Raw genomic sequence first — 22,877 nt, forward strand, 5'->3', positions numbered from 1 at the left:
TAATTCCTCCTCTCAATGCCTATTAAACCAAGCATAATCATAGGCCATATTAATCACAAAACAACTTAATTCCAATACTTAAACCTTAACTCAACAATTTCTCCCCTTTTTCTTTGATTTTTAACAAATCGATTCCTTCCTTAGAATCAATCATCTCATGAGTCAATCCTATACAATTTTTCAGGAGGAATCCAATGGTACAATCAGATTTTTGAAAATTACACTCCTTCCCCATGAACTTGGTTTGGTCGAATAGGGGTCCTTAGTTTTCCAAAAATTCTATTTTTTATTCTAATGATTTTAAACACTTTCCAACATCATATCTCTACACAAAAGCATATTTTAAAACCATTGAAATCATCAAATCAAGCAAAATCATTCAGCTCCCGTGTGAACAGTGCTGGACAAAAATTCTCCCCTTAAACCCTAACTTTAATTTCATCCAAAAATCAATCTATACATCAATTAATCTTGCTTATTCCACTTGATTATTAAGGTTTCTATCCTTCCCTAAGCATCACACATCTCAACCAAATTTTTCAGAATTTTCCAGCATTAATCCTTGTTTAATCAATTTAAAACTTAGGGATATTGATGCTTAGACATACCTTAGTGTTTCCTTGAAGTAAGTTGGATGATTTCTTGCCTAAATCTCCTCAAGAATTTTGTGCAACAGGGCTGGATAAACAGTGACAGAGTTTCTCCTTATTTTTTCCAATTTTCTAACATTTCCTTTGTATTTTCAAGGAGTGTTTATAGACAAAAAATTCTGCCACTTCCCCCCCTAATTAGCACAACCAAATGAAAGATAAGGAGGTGTGTTGGCAGCCATCAAGTGCCCCAGCCTTCAGATTTGAACAACTGTACATTTGCTAGATTTTTCCAAGCAAATATCTCTTAATTTTTGTATTTTTCTTTAATTAATTGAAGCCTCCAGCTTTTTGCACGAAATTAGGCCTTTAATGGGTCCATTTTGGGCCTCAAAAATGGTATGGGCTGGCCCAAAAATATGGCCCATAAACCAAATCACTATCCCAAACCAATTAGAAATTTTATCAGTTACTATTCACTAGTAACATTCCATAATTTTTGTAGACCTCCAAAAATTCATTTCTCTTCATGGTAATTCACCTTTTAATATGATAATATGATCTGCAGATTTTCAGAATTTTTCACCACCTCTAGGTATTTATTTTGAATTTTCTCTGATTAGGCCTTTAACGGTAAATCTGAGAAAAAATAAATTCTTGAGCTTTCAAGGCCTAAAATCAGTTTTATAAATTCAAATAAACATTTAGATGAATTTTATGTTAATCTTCCAAATTTATTGACGCTTCTAACTCATTAAAATAATTATTTTTCTTCATTTCCCGAAAAACCTCTGTTTACGGGAAATTCTGTAATAATTTATTTTCACCAAAATTTCACCTTTCGAGCCTTAACTGAGTTTCCAAAACCTCTACTCTACACTTTTCCCTTTTTTTTAGGAAATTTCTAGAATTTTTCTCAAATTTTCCCATTTTGCCCTTTCTAGACCGATAATTACGGAAATGCCAGCCAGAACCTTTTTGGGGTTTCATATCAAAAGTTGTTTCATCTCCCCGTCTGGTTTCTACATTGACCCTCATCCCAATTTTTGATCCTTTATTGCCATGTGAAAATTTTTGGGATGTGACATTTTGAGAAAGGAAAAATTGTTTGCAAATCTGAAAAAGTGTGATTTTTGTTTGGATAAAATTATTTTTCTTGGCTTTATGGTGAGTGTTAAAGGAATAGAAGTTGATGAAGAAAAGATCAGAACTATAAAATAATGGTCAACACCTAAAAGCATAACGGAGGTGAGAAGTTTTCATGGTTTGGCTAGCTTTTATAGGCGCTTTGTGAAAGATTTTAGCAAATGTGCTGCACCATTCACTGAAGTTATAAAAAAATTAGTTGGTTTTAAATGGGATAAAGAACAAGATATTGCATTCATTGAACTTAAGGATAAATTGTGTTTTGCACCTATGTTAGTATTGCCTAACTTTAACAAAACTTTTAAGATTGAATGTGATGCATCTAGATTTGGAATAGGAGCTGTTTTGATGCACGAAGGAAAGCCAATTGCTTATTTTAGTGAAAACTTAAATGGAGCAACCTTAAAGTATCCAACATATGACAAGGAGCTCTATGCACTTAAGAGAGCATTAGAGAATTAGCAACATTACCTTTAGCCTAAACAATTTGTAATTCATACTAATTATCAATGTTTAAAGCGTATTAACAGCCAAGGTAATCTAAACAAGAGGCATGCAAGGTAGTTGGAACTTATTGAGACATTTCTTATGTCATCAAATACAAGAAAGGTAAAGAAAATGTCGTGGCTGATACATTGTCAGGAAGGTATACTTTTTTGACTACTCTAAATGCTAGGTTGCTTGGTTTTGATTATATCAAGGAATTGTATGCCACTAGTGCTAATTTTGCTAAAGTGTTTCTTGCTTGTGAAAAAAAAGTATTTGAAAAGTTTTATAGGATTGATGGGTACTTGTTTAAAGAAAACAGATTGTGTACGTCTTAATGTTCTTTGCGAGAATTATGATATTAGGGGACGTACGGACCGGCTAGGATCAAGTAACAAACGGACAGTTGATCTAGGTAGGACCTTAAGAGAACCTGTCTCTTACAATCCTAGCCATAAAGACACTACAAGGTTGATCAATCCCTTGATACCATCAGGTATTTTCACGAGAATACAAGGATGCAAGCAAAGCTCATACTGAGAGCAATAAACTCACTTCTCATTCATCTAAATCTTCATTTCAATTACAAAAAACGTAGCCTATGTGGGGTTCATATTGAAGAATTCACTTAAAATACCATGTGACAAGCATGTACCTTGGACAAGGATCATAAGTGACGTCCAAGAATCTTCAAGAAGGAATCATTATGAATTGATTATGATTTAAGTTCGTTTTTTGGTCAAGGAGTTTTCTAGAAGATCATGTTTTGATCTACTTTCCTATTTTTAAATCACAGACTTGTTCTTGAAGTTTAAGTTATTTCCTTTTATTTCTATGTAATAAATGGTGCCTCCCATAGTCAAATAATCATTAGTGAGGCATTATCCCTAGCATTTGTGTCTTAGGATGATGATTCTAGAGTATTCTATGCTGGTTCTAGAGTGTTCTATTATTGCCTATATATAGGCTACGTTTTTGTAATTGAATTGAGACTTAGATGAATGAGAACTGAGTTTATTTCTCTCATTGTGAGCTATTTTTTTTGCTACTCCAAAGAAAAAAGCAAGTCAAATGAACAACAAACAATGGGGAGGAAGGAGATAAAAGGAAAGAAAATGAAAAGAAAAAAAAACAAAGGGATGGAAATAGGGAAGAAAGGAGGAAGACAAAATGAGGAGAATGGAAACGAAAGGAAAACGGAAGCAATAGAGAAAGAAAACAAATGAAAACACCAAAAGGATAGAACTTGAAAGCTAGCAAACCTTAGCTCTGATGCCACTTGATATGAGGGGGGAACAAACCGGCTAGAATCAAGTAACGAACGGATGGTTGATCTAGGTAGGACCTGAAAAGAACCTATCTGTTACAACCTTGGCCATAAAGACACACAAGGTTGATCAATCCCTTGATACTGTCGAGTATTCTCACAAGAATACAAGGATGCAAGCAAAGCTCACAAGGAGAGAAATAAAGTCCGTTCTCATTCATCTAAGTCTCAATTCAATTACAAAAACGTAGCCTATATATAGGCAACAATAGAACACTCTAGAATCAGCATCCTAAGACACAAATGCTCGGGATGATGCCTCATTAATGATTATTTGACTATGGGAGGCACCATTTATTACATAGAAATAAAAGGAAATAACTTAAACTTCAAGAACAAGTCTGCTATTTAAAAATAGGAAAGTAGATAAAACATGATCTTCTAGAATACTCCTTGACCAAAAAACGAACTTAAATCATAATCAATTCATAATGATGCCTTCTTGAAGATTCTTGGACGTCACTTATGATCTTTGTCCAAGGCACATGCTTGTCACATGGTATTTTAAGTGAATTCTTCAATATGAACCCCCCATGGGCCTTGTACATCATCTTGTTGGGCTTCTAGCAATGTGATCACCATTTTTGGACTCGTTTTAGGCTCACTAAAGTGTGCTTCTTCGAATTAAATGGGTTCTAGCTCTTTTAGCTCTCTTATTAAACAACTTAGGGCCTCCTTCATAGCTTTGGTCCTTGCTCTTGTCATTGGGCCTCCAATGCCTTGTAATGGATCTTTTGGAATGTTGGACTTCTTTGTTTGGGCTCCTTGCCTGTGCTCTTGATCATACCATGCTTCTCCATCATTCCCTCCCTGCTCAAAAGGATTCGTTCTTGAATCTGCAACATCAAAGAGAGATAAATCAGCAACATTAAAAGTAGCACTAACATTACCATAGGAACTGGGCAAATCTATTTTATAAGCTGATATGAGGGGATGTACGGAGCGGCTAGAATCAAGTAACAAACGGACGGTTGATCTAAGTAGGACCTTAAGAGAACCTGTCTCTTACAACCCTAGCCATAAAGACACCACAAGGTTGATCAATCCCTTGATACTGTTAAGTATTCTCACGAGAATACAAGGATGCAAGCAAAGCTCATACTGAGAGAAATAAACTCAATTCTCATTCATCTAAATCTGAATTCAATTACAAAAAAACGTAGCCTATATATAGGCAACAATAGAACACTCTAGAATCAGCATCCTAAGACATAAATGCTAGGGTTGATGCCTCATTAATGATTATTTGACTTGGGAGGCACCATTTATTACATAGAAATAAAAGGAAATAACTTAAATTTCAAGAACAAGTCTGCTATTTAAAAATAGGAAAGTAGATCAAAACATGATCTTCTAGAACACTCCTTGACCAAAAAAACGAATTTACATCATAATCAATTCATAATGATGCCTTCTTGATCCTTCTTGAAGATTCTTGGACGTCAGTTATGGCCCTTGTCCAAGGCACATACTTGTCACATGATATTTTAAGTGAATTCTTCAATCTGAACCCCACATGGGTCTTGTACATCATCTTGTTGGGCTTCTAGCAATGTGATCACTATTTTTAGACTCCTTTTAGGCTCATAAAAATGTGCTTCTTCGAAATAAATGGGCTCCAGCTCTTTTAGCTCTCTTATTAGACAATTTAGGGCCTCCTTCATAGCTTTGGTCCTTGCTCTTGTCATTGGGCCTCCAATGCCTTGTAGTGGATCTTTTAGAATGTTGGACTTCTTTGTTTGGGTTCCTTGCCTATGCTCTTGATCACACCATGCTCCTCCATCATAAGCATTGTCATTGATCCGCTCTAAGACTTGGAATGGGCCATCTCCTCTTGGATATAACTTAGATTTGCGTTGATCGGGAAATCTCTCCTTCCGCAGGTGTACCCAAACCCAATTTCCAGGCTCAAAGACAATCCTCTGACGACCTTCGTTGGCTTGCCTAGCATATTGCCCATTCTTCCTCTCTATGTTGGCTCTCACCTTAGCATGTAATCCCCACACAAACTCAGCCTTTTTCTTGCCATCAGGATTTGCTTGCTGATTAGAAGGCAATGGTAATATATCTAAAGGAGACAAAGGATTAAAGCCATGACCAACCTCAAATGGGGAGAAGGAAGTAGAAGAGTGAACAGCTCTGTTACATGGAAACTCAATACGAGGCAGACAATTGACCCAATTCTTCAAGTTCTTTTGGATTATTGCACGCAACAAGGTAGTAAGTGTTCTGTTGACTACCTCAGTTTGGGAATGTGCCACAGTAGAAAACAACAACTTAGTTCCTAGCTTACTCCATAAAATCCTCCAAAAATGGCTAAGTTCCATAAAGTCCTCCAACAACTTAGTTCCTGTCACTCAAAATGACAATCCATGCAACCTAACAATTTTCTTGAAAAACAAGTCAGCAATATGGACTACATCATTTGTTTTAGAACATGCAATAAAATTAGCCATTTTACTAAATCTATCAACCACAACAAAGACACTATCCTTTCCAGACTGGGACCTAGGCAAACCCAACACAAAATCCATAGAAATATCTACCTAAGTTTGGGAAAGGCACAGGTCAAGGCGAATACAAGCCATGAGGTTGAACCTTAGACTTTGCATGCTTACATGTGACACATTTGGTACAAACGTAAATGACATCTTTCCTCATATGAGGCCAATAAAAGTGTTCATACAAAATAGCTAATGTTTTATCAACACCAAAGTGTCCCATCAAACCACCACCATGAGTTTCTTTTACAAGCAGCTCACGCATAGAGCAATTAGGAATGCACAATTTATCTTTCTTAAAAAGAAACCCATCAATCTATAAAAGTCATTCACCCCATGCTTTTCACAAAAAAGCCTAATTTTGGAAAAATCACAATCAAAGTCATACAACCCTTTCAATAATTCAAATCCGAGTAATCTAGCATGAAGAGAAGTGATAAGAGAATACCTCCTAAAAAGAGCATCAGCAACAACATTCTCTTTACCTTGCTTATGCTTGATCACATAAGGAAACGTCTCTATGAACTCCAACCAGCGAGCGTGCCTCTTGTTAAGCTTACCATGAATAATGAACTCCTTGGGCCATAAATAATGCTGCCATGTTTCTAAACTTCATTTTAAAGCATAGAGTTCCTCATCATAAGTAGAGTAATTCAAAGAAGCTCCACTTAATTTCTCACTAAAGTAAGCAACAGGCTTAGACTCTTGCATTGGAACAGCACCAATACCAATCCCAGAAGCATCACATTCAACTTCAAAAACTTTATTAAAATCCGGCAAACACAAAAGTGGTACATTGGTTAATTTCTCTCTCAAGACATTAAAAGTTGTTTCTTGTGTTTCACCCTATTTAAATGTCACATGCTTCTTAACAAGCTCTTTTAGAGGCACAGCAATAGTCGAAAAATCTTTGACAAACCTCCTATAGAAACTTGCTAGTCCATGGAAGCTCCTGACTTCATTGGCATTCTTTGGGGTTGGCCAATTTCTGATAGCTTTTACCTTTTCCTCATCCACACGGATCCCTTGAGCACCTACGACAAAACCAAGAAACACAACAGAATCCATGCAAAAGGAGCATTCTTGAAAATTAGCATATAAGCTATTCTCGCTAAGAGTTTGAAACACCTCATGCAAGTGAATAACATGGTCATTTATTGTTCTACTATAGACAAGAATATCATCAAAGTAAACAACCACAAACTTCCCAATAAATGAACGAAAAACATGATTCATCAAGCTCATGAAAGTAGTAGGTGCAATAGTTAAACCAAAAGGCAGAACCATTCATACAATCCAATCCAAATTTAGTTTTAAATGTTGTTTTCCATTCATCTCCCTCTTTCATACGAATTTGATAATAACCACTCCTAAGATCAATTTTAGAGAAAAAAAGTAGCACCATGCAACTCATCCAACATGTCATCTAATCTAGGAATGTGGTAAAGATAAGAGATGAAAGAAGAAGGATAGGCAAAATGTGACGATGGAATGAAAGGAGAGAAAAAATGAGAAGAGAAGAAGTTTATGATGAAAAAAAACAGATAAAAAAACGTGGAAAATAGAGGCAGGAATTGCAAAATGAAAATAAGGTTGTGAAAGTAAAGGAAAATAAGAAACAAAGTAATTAGAAAAGGTACTACCTTGAGAAAACTTTAGGAAAGTGAGTACCTTGCTAGAAAAGAACTGAAATTAGACAAGTAGTATGAAAAGAAAAGAAAAGGAAAAGGAAACAAAAAATGAAGGAAACTTGAAGAAAGAAAATAGGAAAGTAGTATGAAAAGGAAAGGAATTCAAAATAGGAAACTAGATAAAACAAAGGAAAGTAGAAATAGGAAAGTAGGAGTCTTACCAACCAAGTATAAAGATTTAGGAAATTAATTGTGACTTGCAATGGAAGCTCTTTCAAATTAGAAAACTTGCCTCTTATGCTGCAATCTCCAAAATTTGAAACTCTTTCCTTTTTTTGTTTTTTAATTTTTGATTTTTTTTAGCAATTCTGCAGCCTTTTTTCTTTTTTCTTTTTGTTTTTTTTTGTTTCAACACAACAACACTTTTTTTTCTTTTTTTTCACCAATTTTTTTTGCTACTCAAAAGAACAAAGCAAGTCAAATGAACAACAAACAATGGGTAGGAAGGAGATGAAAAGAAAGAAAACGAAAAGAAAAAAAAACAAAGGGATGGAAATTGGGAAGAAAGGGGGAAGCTAGAATGGGGAGAATGGAAACGAAAGGAAAACGGAAGCAATAGAGAAAGCAAAAAAATGAAAACACCAAAAGGATAGAACTTGAAAGCTAGCAAACCTTAGCTCTGATGCCACTTGATATGAGGGGGGAATAGATCGGCTAGAATCAAGTAACGAATAGATGGTTGATCTAGGTAGGACCTGAAGAGAACCTGTCTCTTACAACCTTGGCCATGAAGACACATATGTTGGAAATTGTGCCCTAGGGGCCAATCATTATGTTTTGAACATTGTTAATTTATGAATTTATTAATTACGTTATCATATTATTTGCATGTTTACTGTGATGACTATCCTTGGATAACTCATGGTTTATCCTAAATGTCCCTGGTCGGTCATCTATGTGGGAGCACAGATGAAATAAGACTAGTATGACTTTAAAGATATATAGAGATATAAATTAAAGTCATTGGCACATGTAAGAGTACAAGGTGTTGGACCGACCCGCTATGAGAGAGCTGCATGGGTTAAGTCATAAGCTTCTCTCATATACAAACCATGTCACTGTGCCCTTTGACCTGAGATCATCATGGATTCCTACATGAGAAACGCTTAGCTTTGACCTAGTCAAAAGTCACTTTTGACCGAGTGATCATAAAGACTATGTTCAGGCTTAGTGGTTTTTCATGCGGAGGAATGTGAATGGTCAAGATAGAATTTGTCCCTCACATTCATAGAGAGACATTACTGGGCCCCTCGATGAGTGAGTCTGAGAAATGTATGGCCATACTATAATAGAAAGGTAGTTCCGTTTCTATACTCAGACTACTCAGGGATCGAGAAAGTAACGGTCATGAATAGGAGGATGACGTTCTCCATGCCTCATCCATGACCAAAATGTCGTGTGACAAAAGGGACGTGATATGGTTGTATGAAAGGTTGCATCGTTCAATGATCCTCATATGTTTTGGGTAGTCGTGATGTCTTGCTAGAGACCGCTTACGACTTGTGAGTCATTATAGTTAATGGCCCACTGCCAACTTCATATGGGCCTACAAGGTCGCACACAAAATAGCCCAACACGAGTTATGATGTCCAGATTCATTGAATCTAAGATATGTCCAGATTCAATGAATAATATAGGGTGGACGTGTATATATATATATATAAATTCGTATATATATATAAGAGATATTAATTGTTAGATTTAATTTATAAGGATAAATTAAATATATAAATTAATTCCGTCATCTCTTTATTAAATAAATAAGTGAATTAAATCTGTGAGACGGATTTAATTTAAACCATATTTATTTAATTGTTCTCTTATCTGATTAGGCAATATTTGATATTGTATTAATTTCGGAATTAATTTAGAGTTAATTTCGAAATTAAATATTATTCATTAAACCTATAGCATCCTATATATTTGATATGAGGAGCTAGGGTTTGAGAGAGAGTAACAACAGATAAGAGACGGCCTAGAGAGATAAGAGTGGACGGATTCTCTGAAAACCCTAGACGGACATAGACGCTAGCACGTCGTTCGAGGTTGAGGGCTACTCGTGTGGATACCGGTAGAGGAAGCCGACCGGAGTTGTCGATTTCGAACAATAAAGGAGGCGAGCAGAGGCATCCTGAACGGCGGAATCACCAAGCCACTCGGAAACCGAACACCGAAGGTAATACTTCTTACTACCTGACTTAAACGCGATCGGTAGATCCGGGCAAGGGATTGGAAGTTTTAAAATTTTGTGTTGTTTTCCGCTGCGCGTCGTCTTTCAATTCCCTTCAACATAAGGTTGATCAATCCCTTGATACTATCGAGTATTCTCACGAGAATACAAGGATGAAAGCAAAGCTCACAAGGAAAGAAATAAACTCAGTTCTCATTCATCCAAGTCTCAACTCAATTACAAAAACGTAGCTTATATATAGGCAACAATAGAACACTCTAGAATCAGCATCCTAAGACATAAATGCTAGGGATGATGCCTCATTAATGATTATTTGACTATGAGAGGCGCCATTTATTACATAAAAATAAAAGAAAATAACTTAAACTTTAAGAACAAGTCTGCTATTTAAAAATAGGAAAGTAGATCAAAACATGATCTTCTAGAAGACTCCTTGACCAAAAAACGAATTTAAATCATAATCAATTCATAATGATGCCTTCTTGAAGATTCTTAGACGTCACTTATGATCCTTGTCTAAGGCATATGCTTGTCACATGGTATTTTAAGTGAATTCTTCAATCTGAACCCCATATGGGCCTTGTACATCATCTTGTTGGGCTTCTAGTAATGTGATCACCATTTTTGGACTCCTTTTAGGCTCACTAAAATGTGCTTCTTCGAAATAAATGGGCTCCAGCTCTTTAGCTCTCTTATTAGACAATTTAGGGCCTCTTTCATAGCTTTGGTCCTTGCTCTTGTCATTGGGCCTCCAATGCCTTGTAATGGATTTTTTGGAATGTTGGACTTCTTTGTTTGAGCTCCTTGCCTGTGCTCTTGATAACACCATGCTCCTCCATCATTGATGCTGCCTATTAGGGGGTCTTTGTGGGCGTCTATGGCCAGTATCATTTAGGTTAGTATTAACCCTATTTTGACCAGTATTCTGTCCTTCATTAGGAGCTTGATTCTCTTGCCCTTCCATTACAAAATAATTGTCACAAAATTGACCCAAATCAGATTCAGAATCAAGTATAGTTTCAATTGACTCACAAACACTAGATGAAGAAGGTGAGTGAGGGTGTATGCTTGTGATTGTGTCAAAATTTTTATTCTTTTTCAAAATCTAAGTGTTTTATTTATCTCCCTATCCAATGGATAAAATGTTTTGTCCCTGGTCATGCACCAAAACCAACTAAGAGAATTGAACTAAAACAGCAAAAGTAAGAATCAGGTCCAGGCGCTGCGCCCTTTGACTTGAGGCGCTGCGGCCTCTGTGACCGAAAGTTACTAAGAGCTAAGAGAGAAAGGACGTTGCGGCAGATTCCGCAAAGCACTACGGCGCGTTACATCGAGAGTAAGAGAGAAGAGGTTCTGCGGTGGATACACTGAGGCGCTATGGTGTCTGTGGCAAAATGGCAAAAAATCAGCTCTGAGTTGTATCAGCTACCCCTGAAACCTGAAAAAACTCAAGAGCAATGATTATAAAGTATTCAGGGCAAACCTTGGAGTAAGAATAGCTACAAATTAGAGCAATGAGTAAGTTACACAATGAAAAACAAGTATGATTAGCCAAAAAGTCAAGAATCCAAATCCAAAACCTTCTAATTATGCAGTAACTAAAAAAAAAACACACACACAACCTAATTCTATCCTAAGTGCACTAAAACACTACAACACGAGGGTGATAGAGTTCCCCAGCAACGGTGCCAAAAATTTGATCTTATGTTGTTTACAACCAAATTTGATACTCTAAAGAATGCAGCAAAGTAGCTTCCAATCAGAGGTCGATCTTAAGGAACTCAAGAGTCTAATAGTATTATTAAGTGATTAAGTCACAAATTAGGGAAGAAATTAGGTGAATGCATTGCCAACTGAGATGAAATCATTTCTAAGATTGTAATCAAATGCTACTAAAATCAGAATTCAGAAAAGAGAATGTTTGGAGATTGGAATTCAATGAGATGAATGATTCCTAGGAGGTATAACTTTGCCTTCACTGCCTTTCTTGCATCAATCAGAATTTAAGAGCTTTAATTGAATTAATTTCTGATAAGGTGAGATTGATTAAATGGAGATTCAGCCACTTCCAAAAGAAATATTAACCAATACTTCTCAAGAATTCAATTATAATGTATAAATCCATAACTAGACCTAGCTAAAGAATCATACATCATTACTCTAAATCAAGAAGATAACCTCTGAATACAATTAACCAAATCTCAAATCACAGAAGTGGATAGAGAGGAGTCTGAATCCCGAAACAAAGATTGACAACACAATCAAAATGTTACTGAAATTAAACACCTATAAACTCTAAACTCTTCCTTGTTTAACCATGGATTAGACTCCATTATATCTTCTAGAAATCCTTGAAGCTTAGCTGGACATGGAGGATGAAAGACTCAAGCTGGAGGATAGGAACTTTATCGCAGTAACGGTGATGGTTGGGAAATGGAGGATTTGGACGAAGGATTCCAGAAGGACCGAAAAATGCAGAGAGATGAAGATGAAGATGGAAAACTAAAGAGAAACTCAATCTGAAAACTTCATCCTCCCCTAAATGCTTTCCTCCCTTGTAATTAATGCCTCCCAACTGAAAATGAGTTTAGGATCCGCATGCTAACAAAAATGGAGCTCCAAGATCTGGTTCCATTCCCTCCCAGATTCTGTCACGCGCCTTCTGGTTCAACTTGCTGATTTTCGTCATCCGTCGCGATGCCTATGATCATCTGCCACGGTGCACATCCAAAACTGCGTCATTTAGATTAGTGACTCTGAGCTGCCGATTAAGCCAAATCTGCCGTGGTGTTTTTCACAGAGAGTCTTGCCACTTTTGCATACTAAGTCCCTGAGTGTTTGTTTCTTTGATTTCTGGACCTGAATTCTCATCAAATTACAAAACACTCCTTCCAAGCAATTAGTAGTATTTCATCACCATTAAATCCAAAATTAAACATATAATACCATGAAAATCATGCTAGAATCAATGAAATATAGAGAGATATCAGGGAGAAATATCACATCCCAGTAATTTTAACCCTAAAAGTATTAGCAATAAATTAGACAGAGGGTCAAGTAGTAAAGTAGACTTAGAGCTAGAACAACTTTTAAATTAAGATCCGACCCCTGACTAGACTGACATTTTTGAAATTATTAGTCCAGGAAGGGCAAAATAGGAAAGTCAGTTAGAAATTCTTGAAAAATATAAAAATAAAATAAAATAGAGTGTCTAGAACTATACTTGAGTCCTCAGAGATGAAAATAGCATGAAAATGATTTATTACGGAATTTTCAGTTAAACGGTGAGAAATCGGTCAGAATTAATTATTTAAAATATATATAAAGGCCTTAATAACTCTGAAAAATATATGAGAAAATTATTTGAAATTTTATTTGAGATTATAAAATTATTTCTGGCCTCTAGAGGTGAAAGGATTCATTTTAGAATAATTATTGGTAAAATCTTATCAATAAGACTCGATTTTGGGGAAAATTCAATATAGGTAGTTAGAGGGTGAAATAAATTCTTGAAAAATTCATGGGACCTTACTACATTAAAATAAAATTTTTGATGTGAAGAGATAAATTTTTGGAGGTTCATAACTATTATTAAAAATTAAATAGGAATTTTAACTGATATGGTAAAATCAAACTAGTGAATGTTATAGGATTTGAGAGGCTACATCCCTTCCCTCTTCTTCAACCATTTTAGGAATGATATTAGGCAAGAAAATCTTGGAAATTTCATGACTTATCTAGCCCAAAGATTAAGGAATAAAATAATCCATTTAGTCACATGATTAGCTAAAAATCATGAGTACTAAAGGACACATGGCACACTTAAAATTTCTACAGCATTTAAAGGAGGCACATGTACATCTAACACCTAATTTTTAACGGATACTTGGAGGAAGAGTGTCGCATCTCGCCAAATTTAGCATTGCTAGAAAAGATGAAAAAATTGGTTAAGGGTTAATAGGGAAAGAAGATTGGCTAAGAAAATTAAGCATAGTGTGAAACCTAAAAGGGGTTCGGAACGGTATTTTCAAATTTATCGTTCCAAGAAGGACAAAATAAAAAAATTTGAGAAAAATTCTAGAAAATTTCTAAAAAATAGGAAAAATAAAATTAGAGGTTTTGAAAACTCGGTTGAGGTCTGGAAGGTGGAATTATTGTGGAAATAAATTGTTACAAAATTTCCCGTAAACAGAGGTATTTCGAGAAATTAGTGGGAAATCGGTGAAAAATAATTATTTTAGTTAGAGGCCTCAATAATTATGGGAAAAATATGGCCAAATCATATAAATATTTATTTGAATTTATAAAATTGGTTTTAGGCTTTGGAGGCTCAGGAATTAATTTTAGAAAATTTATTTTCTCGCAGTGACACCGATAGAGGCCTAATCAGAGAAAGTTCAAAATAAATACCTAGAGGTGACAAACAATTCTAAGAATTTTCATATCATGTTCTCATATTAAAAGGTGAATTATCATGGAGAGAAATGAATTTTTAGAGGTCTGGAAAAATTATGGAAAGTTACTAATAAATAGTAACTGATAAAGTTTCAAATTGGTTTGAGATTTTGACTTGGATAGTGGGCCATCTTTTTGGACCAGCCTAAATCATTTGTGGGGCCATAAATTAGGCCCAATTCAAGCCTAATTTCATGCATCTTCTGGACAGCTCTATTTTTAATTAAAATAAAATGCAAATTAAGGGATAATTGTTGGAAAACTAGACAGTTTGGACACATGATTAAATTTATCTTCTGGACACATGGCCAAATGCACTTGATGGCTGCCAAATCACCTTATTTTCTGCCATTTTGGACATCCAAATTGAGAGTGGAATGGCAAGTCTATTTGTCTACATCTCGGGCGTGCATCGAGGAGAACCAGACATTTTTAGACAGGCCCATATTTGTGAAAATTAGGGAGGATTCACGGAGACTAGTGATACACAACAAATCAAGAGTTATACTTTCATTTTAGAAAACCTCGACACTTTACAGGGGAGTGTTGCCCTGGTGGTGAGAACCCACAAGGAAAAGATCCCACGAACCCACAACCGATCTGAATATACGCACCCCAAGAACGTAAACAAAGGTCTGGTGATCCACTTGAACCCTTGAACAAGGGAGAACAAGGACCCAAAGTGTTGAAAGATGCCACAAGGTCGATCAAGCCTTGATAAGTCTGTTAGTTCAATGAAGAACCCTAAAGAGAAGCCCTCTCAAGTCAGAAATTGCAAAATGCAAGCTTTTCATTCAAATTCCAAATCTGTCTCCAAAATAAAGGTTACAATATCTTATAGAGGATATATTCAGAAATCTGACCTAAAAAACATTAAATGCAATCTAGAAAATAAAAATATAAAATAGTAACTTAAATAAAATCATAAGGACTTGATTTAGGTAACTTGAAAACTCAAAATTCAAATCTGCCAACTAATTATGAATTTTTCCTCAAATGCATTTAATGAAATATAATCAGCATATCAGGCCCAAAATATGATTAATTAGGCCCAAATGAGTCTTCTCATGTGTTGTACTTGATCCAAGCTCCTTAAATTGAAGTCTCCAAGCCCAAGATATGATCAACAGCTTTCTTTTTCAACCCAAATGACATTAGTGACGTCCTCAGCATTTTCATCCAGATTTGATGCTCCAACAAATGCCATTTGCTTTGTCAAGGTGTCTTGCACTAGCTTATATGAGGGGACATACGGACCGGCTAGAATCAAGTAACGGATGGGCAGTTGATCTAGGTAGGACCTTAAGAGAACCTGTCTTTTACAACCCTAGCCATGAAGACACCACAAGGTTGATCAATCCCTTGATACTGTCGAGTATTCTCACGAGAATACAAGGATGCAAGCAAAGCTCACACTGAGAGAGATAAACTCAATTCTCATTCATCTAAATCTAAATTCAATTACAAAAAACGTAGCCTATATATAGGCAACAATAGAACACTCTAGAATCAGCATCCTAAGACATAAATGCTAGGGATGATGCCTCATTAATGATTATTTGACTATGGGAGGCACCATTTATTACATGGAAATAAAAGGAAATAACTTAAACTTCAAGAACAAGTCTGCTATTTAAAAATAGGAAAGTAGATCAAAACATGATCTTCTAGAACACTCCTTGACCAAAAAGACGAATTTAAATCATAATCAATTCATAATAAGGCCTTCTTGATCCTTCTTGAACGTCACTTATGACCCTTGTCCAAGTCACATGGTATTTTAAGTGAATTCTTCAATCTGAACCCCACATGGGCCTTGCACATCATCTTGTTGGGCTTCTAGCAATGTGATCACCATTTTTGGACTCCTTTTAGGCTCATTAAAATGTGCTTCTTCGAAATAAATGGGCTCCAGCTCTTTTAGCTCTCTTATTAGACAATTTATGGCCTCCTTCATAGCTTTGGTCCTTGCTCTTGTCATTGGGCCTCCAATGCCTTGTAGTGGATCTTTTGGAATGTTGGACTTCTTTGTTTGGGCTCCTTGCATGTGCTCCTGTTCACACCATGCTCCTCCATCATTCTCTCCTTGTTCGAAAGGATTCGTCCTCGAATCAGTAACATCAAAGAGAGACAATCAGCAACATTAAAAGTACCACTAACATTACCATAGGAACTAGGCAAATCTATTTTATAAGCATTGTCATTGATTTGCTCTAAGACTTGGAAAGGGCCATCTCCTCTTGGGTGTAACTTAGATTTGCGTTGATCGGGAAATCTCTCCTTCCGTAGGTGTACCCAAACCCAATCTCCAGGCTCAAAGACAATCCTTCGACGACCTTTGTTAGCTTGCCTAGCATATTGCTCATTCTTCCTCTCTATGTTGGCTCTCACCTTAGCATGTAATCCCTGCACAAACTCAGCCTTTTTCTTGCCATCAAGATTTGCTTGCTCATTAGAAGGCAATGGTAATATATCTAAAGGAGACAAAGGATTAAAGCCATAGACAACCTCAAATGGAGAGAAGGAAGTAGAAGAGTGAACAGCTCTGTTATATGCAAACTCAATATGAGGCAGACAATTGACCCAATTCTTTAAGTTCTTTTGGATTATTGCACACAACAAGGTAGTAAGTGTTCTATTGACTACCTCAGTTTGCCCATCAGTTTGGGGATGTGCCACAGTAGAAAATAACAACTTAGTTCCTAGCTTACTCCATAAAGTCCTCCAAAAATGGCTAAGAAACTTCACATCCCTGTCACTCACAATGGTTTTGGGCAATCCATGCAACCTAACAATTTTCTTGAAAAACAAGTCAGCAATATGGACTGCATCATTTGTTTTAGAACATGCAATAAAATGAGCCATTTTACTAAATCTATCAACCACAACAAAGACACTATCCTTTCCAGACTAGACCTAGGCAAACCCAACACAAAATCCATAGAAATATCTACCCAAGGTTGGGAAGGCACAGGTAAAGGGGAATACAAGCCATGAGGTTGAACCTTAGACTTTGCATGCTTACATGTGACACATTTGGTACAAACAGAAATGACATCTTTCCTCATATGAGGCCAATAAAAGTGTTCATGCAAAATAGCTAATGTTTTATTAACACCAAAGTGACCCATCAAACCACCACCATGAGTTTCTTTTACAAGCAGCTCACGCATAGAGCAATTGGGAATGCACAATTTATCTTTCTTAAAAAGAAACCCATCAGATCTATAAAAGTCATTCACCCCATGCTTTTCACAAAAAAGCCAAATTTTGGAAAAATCACAATCAGAGTCATACAACCCTTTCAATAATTCAAATCCGAGTAATCTAGCATGAAGAGAAGTGATAAGAGAATACCTCCTAGAAAGAGCATCAGCAACAACATTCTCTTTACCTTGCTTATGGTTAATCACATAAGGAAACGTCTCTATGAATTCCAATCAGCGAGCGTGCTTCTTGTTAAGCTTACCTTTAGAAATTATTGAGACTTTAGAAACTTCAAACTTTCATGATCAGAGTGAATAATGAACTCCTTGGGCCATAAATAATGCTGCCATGTTTCTAAAGTTCGTTTTAAAGCATAGAGTTCCTTATCATAAGTAGAGTAATTCAAAAAAGCTCCACTTAATTTCTCACTAAAGTAGGCAATAGGCCTAGACTCTTGTATTAGAACAGCACAAATACCAATCCCAGAAGCATCACATTCAACTTCAAAAACTTTATTAAAATCCGGCAAACACAAAAGTGGTGCATTGGTTAATTTCTCTTTCAAGGTATTAAAAGCTGTTTCTTGTGTTTCACCCCATTTAAATGTCACATGCTTCTTAACAAGCTCATTTAGAGGTGCAGCAATAGTTGAAAAATCTTTGACAAACCTCCTATAGAAACTTGCTAGTCCATGAAAACTCCTGACTTCATTGGCATTCTTTGGGGTTGGCCAATTTCTTATAGCTTTTACCTTTTCCTCATCCACACGGATCCCTTGAGCACCTACAACAAAACCAAGAAACACAACAGAATCCATGCAAAAGGAGCATTTCTGAAAATTAGCATATAAGCTATTCTCCCTAAGAGTTCGAAACACCTCATGCAAGTGAATAACATGGTCATCTATTGTTCTACTATAGACAAGAATATCATCAAAGTAGACAACCACAAACTTCCCAATAAATGAACGAAAAACATTATTCATCAAGCTCATGAAAGTGCTAGGTGCATTGTTAACCTAAAAGGCATAACTAACCATTCATACAATCCAAATTTAGTTTTAAATGCTGTTTTCCATTCATCTCCCTCTTTCATACGAATTTGATGATAACCACTCCTAAGATCAATTTTAGAGAATAAAGTAGCACCATGCAACTCATCTAACATGTCATCTAATCTAGGAATAGGGTAGCGATACTTAACTGTTATTTTGTTTATGGCTCTACAATCAACGCACATTCGCCACGAACCATCTTTCTTAGGCACTAAGAGTATTGGAATAGCACATGGGCTCAAGCTTTCTCTCACAAAGCCTTTCCTCATAAGCTCATCTATTTGGCATTGAATTTCTTTAGTTTCCTCAGGATTGGTTCTATAAGCAGGTCTATTAGGTAGAGAAGCTCCAGGAATAAAATCAATCCTATGCTCAATTCCTCTTAAGGGAGGAAGCCCATCAGGTATCTCATCTGGGAATAAATCACCAAATTCCTACAACAAAGACACAACACTAGAGGGCAAAGAGGGGTTAAGATCGTTAGGGGAAAAATAAGCATCCTTACACACAAGCACTAAGACTTGCTCACTCAACAGTGCTCTCTTAACCTCACTTTTTCCAGAAATTAAACTCTATTTTTTTTTTTCACTTTTCTCATGTTCTTTCTTTTTCTTTTCTCTCTTTAGTTTCTTTCTTTTCCACTCTTTCCTTTTCTTTCAACTCATTCATTCTTTTGCAATCCTGCTCAATCTTCACTTGGTCCTCATAAGCTTCTTTTGCCTAAAAGGCTTCAATACAATGATTTTTCCATTGAATGGTATAGAATAACAATTTTTGTAACAATCATGGTGAGCTTTGCTATCAAATTGCCATGGCCTTCCGAGTAAGAGATGTCTAGCAAGCATTGGAACCACATCACAGAGAACTTCAGTATGATAGTTCCCAATAGAAAAAGAAACCAAAACCTGCTTAGTGACTTTAGCCTCAGCACTATCATTCAACCATTGCAATTTATAAGGTTTAGGATGCTTCATAGTAGGCAAGTCCAGCTTTTCAACAAGTAAGGTACTAGCAATGGTAACACTACCACTATCAATAACCATGCTGCATACCTTATTCTTTATGAAACACCTAGTGTGGAAGATAAGCTCTCGCTGATCTTTCTCATCATCTTCCTTTACATGAATATTTAGGGATCTTCTAACCACCAATGCTTCTCTCATAACAGGTTCAGCTTCATCAATCTCCAATTCAGAGTCAGTCACCAAAGAGGGCATGTCATCATCACTAGAATGTTCACTGTCATACTCACCATTGTCTTTGATAATGATGGCTCTCTTATTGGGACATTTGGAAGCAATATGCCCCTTTCCATGACATCTAAAACATTGAAGAGAAGAGGTTTTATCAGTAAAAGAAGTTTTAGAGTCAAGTTTCTTACCACCATCACCCTTAGGCTTTGATTCCTCCTTGGCCTTAGGGGTGAATCTTGCTGCATCCTTAGCCTTGGAATTCTTCCACTTGGAGGTTGGTTTAGAGTCCCTCCAGCCATGGGATGAGGATTTAGAGTGTTTCTCTTTAAACTGTTTTCAACTTTGATGGCTTTGTGCACCAACTCCTCCTTATTAACAAAAGTGTACATCTCAACTTTGTCTCTAATTTCAGGTCTTAGACCATCAATAATTCTGCTCATGCTTGATACTTCATCTTCTTGTACTCCAGCACGCATCTTAAGAAGATCAAGCTCATGTACATACTCTTCTACTGTCATAGAGTCTTGGCTAAACAGTCGCAACTTTCTATTAAGCTCTCGATAGTAGAAACTAGGAACATACTTCTTGCGCATGAGTTTCTTTAGCTTCTCCCACGTACGAGGGGGACCTTTGCCCTTAAGGCGTCTCTTAAGCTGCAAATCTTCCCACCAAATAGTAGCATAGTCAGAAAACTGCAATGAAGCTAATTTTACCTTCTTTTCTTCAGGCCAATCATTCAATCTGAAAATCTGTTCGAACTTCATCTCCCAATCAAGATATTTATCTGGATCAGTATTACCCTTGAAAGTAGGATACTTGATCTTCGGATCAATTATGGCTGTGTCATTTTTGGAATGTTTGCTCCTGCTCTTTGAAGTTGACGAATCAGATCTAATCACCCCGTCATCACTACTATCTGGTTTGGATATCTTTAACTCTTCCATTTCCATCTTGAGTTTGAGAAACTTATCTCTCATAGCCCTCATGAATACTTTGATATCTGTGTTGAATTCTTCCTTATTGGATTCTTTCCCGCTCATATTTAACCTAAGATGTTAGTTGAAGAAAAGAGAAAAGAAATAGAAATAAAGGACCTCACCACTCTGCTCGCGTGTGCCACTCAATCAATTTGGTGCCACTCGTGTTTCTCTCAACTTTGGCTTTTATATTGAAGTAAAATACTCTTGCCTTTTACCACTCAAGCTTGTCTCCTATAGTATTCTTGATTGAAACTCAACCAAAACCAAGAGACAATATTAGAAAGGGGTAACCTTCACAACCAGAAATTGTAAAAGCCAGCAACTATGTGAAAGAGGGAAAAAGATAAGAGATGAAAGAAGAAGGATAGGCCAAACGTGAGGATGGAATGAAAGGAGGGGGAAAATGAGAAGAGAAGAAGTTTATGATGAAAAAAATGGATAGAAAAAAAAACGTGGAAAAGGGAAGCAGAAATTACAAAATGAAAATAAGGCTGTGAAAGTAAAGGAAAATAGGAGACAAAGTAATTAGGAAAGGTACTACCTTGAGACAACTTTAGGAAAGTGAGTACCTTGCAAGAAAATACTGAAATTAGAAAAGTAGTATGCAAAAGGAAGGAAAAGGAATAGGAAACAAAAGAAAGAAGGAAACTTGAAGAAAGAAAATAGGAAAGTAGTATGAAAAGGAAAGGAATTCAAAATAGGAAACTAGATAAAACAAAGAAAAGTAGAAATAGGAAAGTAGGAGTCTTACCACCCAAGTATAAAGATTTAGGAAATTAATTGTGACTTGCAATGGAAGCTCTTTCAAATTAGGAAACTTGCCTTTTATGTTGCAATCTCCAAAATCTGAAACTCTTGCCCTTTTTTTTTCTTTTTTTTTTCACTATTTTTTTTCTTTTTTTGTTTTGTTTTTGCTACTCAAAATAACAAAGCAAGTCACATGAACAAAGAAAACAATGGGTGGGAAGGAGATGAAAAGGAAAAAAAAAAAAAAAAAAAAATAATAAAAGGGATGGAAATAAGGAAAAAAGGAGGAAGACAAAATGAGGAGAATGGAAACGAAAGGGAAACGGAAGCAATAAAGAAAGCAAAAAAAAAATGAAAACACCAAAAGGATAGAACTTGAAAGCTAGCAAACCTTAGCTCTGATACCACTTGATATGAGGGGACGTACGGATCGGCTAGAATCAAGTAACGGATGGACGGTTGATCTAGGTAGGACCTTAAGAGAACTTGTCTCTTACAACTCTAGCCATGAAGACACCACAAGGTTGATTAATCCCTTGATACTGTCGAGTATTCTCATGAGAATACAAGGATGCAAGCAAAGCTCACACTGAGAGAGATAAACTCAATTCTCATTCATCTAAATCTGAATTCAAGTACAAAAAATGTAGCCTATATATAGGCAACAATAGAACACTCTAGAATCAGCATCCTAAGACATAAATGCTAGGGATGATGCCTCATTAATGATTATTTGACTATGGGAGGCACCATTTATTACATGGAAATAAAAGTGGTGAGAATCCACAAAGGAAAAATCCCACGAACCCACAACCGATCTGAATATACGCACCCCAAGAATGTAAGCAAAGGTCTGGTGATCCACTTGAACCCTTAAACACGGGAGAACAAGGACCCAAAGTGTTGAAAGACGCCACAAGGTTGATCAAGCCTTGATAAGTCTGTTAGTTCAATGAAGAACCCTAGGAGAACCCCTCTTAAGTCAGAAATTACAAAATGCAAGTTTCTCATTCAAATTCCAAATCTGCCTCCAAAATGAGGGTTACAATATCTTATAGAGGATACATTCAGAAATCTGACCTAAAAAGCATTAAATGCAATCTTGAAAATCCAAATATAAAATACTAGAATAAAATCATAAGGACTTGATTTAGGTAACTTGGAAACTTAAAATTCAAATCTGCCAACTAATTATGAATTTTCGTTCAAAGCATTTAGTGAAATATAATCAGCATATCAGGCCCAAAATATGATTAATTAGGCCCAAATGAGTCTTCTCATGTATTATACTTGATCCAAGCTCCTTAGA

The 22,877-nt window shown here is 36.2% G+C and overlaps 1 pseudogene; it reads right to left on the minus strand.

Moving 5' to 3' along the window:
* Positions 1–17,494: 17,494 nt before the first annotated feature.
* On the minus strand, positions 17,495–20,881 carry LOC114715387 (uncharacterized; annotated as a pseudogene).
* Between the last annotated feature and the right edge of the window lie 1,996 nt (positions 20,882–22,877).

The sequence above is a fragment of the Neltuma alba genome, unplaced genomic scaffold (genome assembly GCF_004799145.2).
Source record: "Neltuma alba isolate B1F8T4 unplaced genomic scaffold, ASM479914v2 tig00011588_pilon, whole genome shotgun sequence".
NCBI classification, from domain to species: Eukaryota; Viridiplantae; Streptophyta; class Magnoliopsida; order Fabales; family Fabaceae; genus Neltuma; species Neltuma alba.